The 4,235-nt window shown below is 36.2% G+C and overlaps 1 pseudogene; it reads left to right on the top strand.

The window, feature by feature from the left end:
* The first annotated feature begins 2,842 nt into the window (after positions 1-2,842).
* On the top strand, positions 2,843-3,944 carry LOC114611527 (annotated as a pseudogene).
* Positions 3,945-4,235: the final 291 nt, after the last annotated feature.

The raw sequence follows: 4,235 nt of genomic DNA, 5'->3' as shown, positions 1-4,235 counted from the left end.
GAGAGAGAGAGAGAGAGAGAGAGAGAGAGAGACAGGGACAGGGACAGGGAGAGAGAATTCTGGCTCATTAGCTTCAAGGATCTTTCTGTCTCTGTCCCCAGTACTAATATTGCAGAATGTTAACCTCACCTGAGGTTTTATGTGGGTTCAGAAGACCCAAACTCAGGTCCACATGCATGTACAGCAAGCATTTTACAGAGTGTGCCATCTCCCCACTCCTCTGTTCTCTTCCATCACTTTTCTTTCTAGCTTGTTTCTGGAATCCTCTAACAACAAATCATTCTATATCTCTTCTATTTTTCTTCTGTTTTCTACTGCTATATTTTCTTTCTTTTGCCTACATTGGGTTGTTCCTTGGTTTCTTTTATTTAAAAAAATAAGCCATATTGTTTTGCTTTAATTCACACCTGTCATGGCTCAAAATCTCTTTTAAATCCCTTGTCTTTTCAGTTTTAATCTTGTATATGCAAATATGTACCAGAACCTACCTATCTTTGATGTTGTATTGCTATTAGTACTAAATACTAAATTTATGCTGTGCACAAATTCATCCCCCAAATTTATGCTGTGCACTTATTCAATGGTTCTACATGTCTGTATTATTTCACTTAGTCATTGATATGACGTTTTATTGATCTCCTCCATCTCTTAAATTTCCCTTACTTGCTATAGTCCAAAACAAACTACTTTAGTGACTGCTGATACCAAATAGTACATGAAGTCCTACGGTGTTAATTTTGCTGAGACTCTTTTTTTTTTCCTGAGCTGAGAAAACTCCTAATTTCTTAAGGCAAAATAAAGGGCATAAGGACAAATAATTAAGGAGATGATATTTTCTTTATAATTTTTATTAGGCCTTAATAAAATGGTAGGGTTTGTAGGATAAAGCAAGAAGATATACCAGCTCTCTTGTCCTTATACTCTTGACATTTATTTTTATTTATTTCTATTTATTTTTACCCTACAATATCCTTTGTCATCATATCTACCTGTCAACATCCACTTGACTTTATTCATTTTATTCAATATTTGTTTTTCAATTGATTGTCAGTATATGTACTTGTTTGTGAATGTATGCATCAGTATAAGCTCTCTCATTAACTTTGTGATTACTAATTAGCATTGAATTTGCATATTGTCAGTGCTCAAGATACATCTGCTAAATCAATGAGTATGAGAACAATATACTATTAAGGACAGCAAAAATTCAGTTTATACACTGACTTTGGTTTGATTCAGCTTTTCTTTCTACACACTTATAAAGCAAGGGATGATACTGGACTCCTTTTTCTTCTCTTATTAATTATTTTAATTGTTCAAATTTACAGAGTATAATGCAGTAATTTGAAAGATTTATACTGTGTGTAACGATCACATCAAAGTAGCAAGTCTTTTTATCTCCTTAAATTAAAACTTTTTGATTAATATACAATAATTACAGATATTAATGGGATGCATTGCACTATTTCAAGACATGCATATAGTATGTGATGATTAAATCGGGATGAGTAATGGGTCCATCTCTTTATTGTTGCTTTTGTTTGAAGACTTTGATTGAGTTTTCCTACTTATTCCTAAAATATGTGAAAGATTATTGTTAATAATGAGTCTCTCCACTGTTCTATAGAGCACAAGTACCTATCCTTCTAGTTAACTGTTTTGATTGTCAGTTAGGTAATCTCTATGTACCTTCCATTTCCCCATCCAAGTCTCTAGTTCTTTCTACTATAGATTTTGGTCACCATTTTTAAAGCAGCATGCACACTTGTGAGGGAAGATGCAGCGGTGCCATCCAGCATCTGACTTATTTCGCTGCACATACTATCTAATTGTGAAGCGAAATGTATGTAACTTGATGCTTTGCAGCCAGTAATAAACTACCTCTTTACTAAGTGAGTTCCACAACAAATGTTATGACCTTTAGTCTACTATGCTTCTAGCCATTAAGAACGTGAAGTTTGTCACATATGGGCATTCAATGGTAGTGAATAATAATTATCTGTATCTTAGATTTCTCCTAATCTTTTTGTTCTCAATTTTCCAAACTACGACTGGCACTTGCCTCATATTTAAAACTATGGAAAAGTTTTAATTTTTACTGATTCATTCGCTGAATTATTTTGTACCTGTGGAAATAAAATATGCTGACATTTAATATTTATTGAGTGCTTGCAATATACTAGCCACTTCACATATATTGCTTCTCTTAATCTTTATAGCTACCCTATGAATTATTCACCCCATTTTATGGATGGAAACTAAGTATCAGAGTGATAAAGCAACAGCCTGAGTTTATAGTCCTAGAAAGTAGAAATGTTGTATGTGGCCACTTGGTCTAACATCAAACAGGCTCTTCTCATCATACATGCTGCCTCAACAGCTAAAAACAAATTTATCTATCTATCTATCTATCTATCTATCTATCTATCTATCTATCTATCTATCTATCAAATCTTGTTACTGGGGAGCCAGAGACAGGCATATATCCTAGATCTCTCTCTCTCTCTCTCTCTCTCTCTCTCTCTCTCTCTCTCTCTCTCTCTGTCTCTCTCTCCCTCCCTCTCCCCCCCTCCCTCTCTCTCTCTCTCTCTCTCTCTCTCTCTACATATATATATATATAATGTATTTATACATATATGTTATATATAAAATATATAAACTTGGGCCCGAAGTTGTGGTCTGTATCTTTAGTCCCCAAACTTGGGAAAAAGAGGCAGGCAGACATCTATGAGTTCAAGACCATCCTGGTTACATGTTCAAATTACAGAACAGAGGGCTATGTCATGAGACCCTGGTCAAAAAAGAAATTTGGAAAAACTAGCATACTGATTAATTCAAACTAATGACTCTTGTGTTAGACTTAGAAAGAGCCACTCATTTTTTTCTGCATCCTGAATGCTATACTGTGAAGAGAGTTCCTGAACACAGCAAGGCTGGAAAACAAACTTTGCTGCTGGTAACTGGTAAGTTAGTTGCACATATCTTAGTTAGAGTTTCATTGCTATGAAAAGACACCATGATCAAGACAACTTTTACAAAGGACTCTATTTAATTGGGGTTGGCTAACAGTTTCAGAGCTTCTGCTCATTGGTGGGTAACATGGTAGCATCCAAGCAGACCTGGTGCTAGAGAAGGAGCTGAGAGTTCTACATCTATTCTTGACTCTAAAGCCAGAGCCACTTGGTCAAAGATGCCAAGTTCTGCTGCTTGCTGGGACTGGAACATGGACCCCTTGTTCTATTACATCTTCACCAGCTTTCTGTTTTCTTTAATTTCATTCACTGCCTAAGATTGGTTGTCCTGGAATTTGCTCTGTAGACTAACTTGGAACTCAGAGATCTGAATGCTTACCTCCTAAATTCTGGGAATAAAAGCTTATACCATCACAGAGGGACTTAATCCTTTCTCTACTTAGAACTTGCTGTCCCAGGCTGGCCTTGAACTTAAAGATCTGCTTGCCTCTGTCTCCTGGAATTAAAGGTTTGTACCACTGATTGGAGGCTGCTGTTCAGTGGCATTGGTAGTGTTTGTGCCTCCCTGTTTGCTATAGCCCTGCCTGTTGTTATAAAGACAGATGATGCTGGAAAATGACTTTGGTTTTAGCTGGAGTTGGAATTTGTACAGTGTTTGGCGAATCCAAATTACCTTAATTTTCTTGCCCAAAGAGGTTACTTCAAAGACAAAGCTTTGTTAATTAAGTGTTTGCTTTAATGGAAAGAACCAGAATATGCCAAATAAAATAAAGTACTCTCAGTGTTTACATATGTTAGAACTGCTCCAACATTTTCTAAAGGAGCTGGTGAATGCTCAGTGTATGAAATTTATTGACACACAGCAGATTCAACAGATTCTATCTACACTGGCAGCCCTATTCCTGCAAGCAGTTGCATCTTCAGGAAGCCCTGGTAGAACAGCAACAGCAGAATAACACAGAAGGAAAGTGAAGAGTTGGGGACAGACCAGGCTCTTAGGACATGTATATAATGTATAGCTATTGCACAGTATAGAGAAAAAAAGACTCTTTTGCCCCATTTATTGTGGTAGCATTTAGAAACTTTAATGGTATTTTTGGTCAGTAAACTTATTGTTAATAGATTATTTATATTAAACTGACAAAAAAAAATAAAAGAAAGGTGTATGCCACCAAGCCTGGGTCTAATGTTTTCAGGGCCACTATGCCTCAAGATCCTGATCAAAAGCCTGTGTCTTCTAACTCACAGGTATGCCCTCCATTT

This window comes from Grammomys surdaster, unplaced genomic scaffold, assembly GCF_004785775.1.
Source record: "Grammomys surdaster isolate TR1022 unplaced genomic scaffold, NIH_TR_1.0 126115, whole genome shotgun sequence".
Taxonomy (NCBI): Eukaryota; Metazoa; Chordata; class Mammalia; order Rodentia; family Muridae; genus Grammomys; species Grammomys surdaster.
This window is presented reverse-complemented; position numbering and strand designations above follow the sequence as displayed.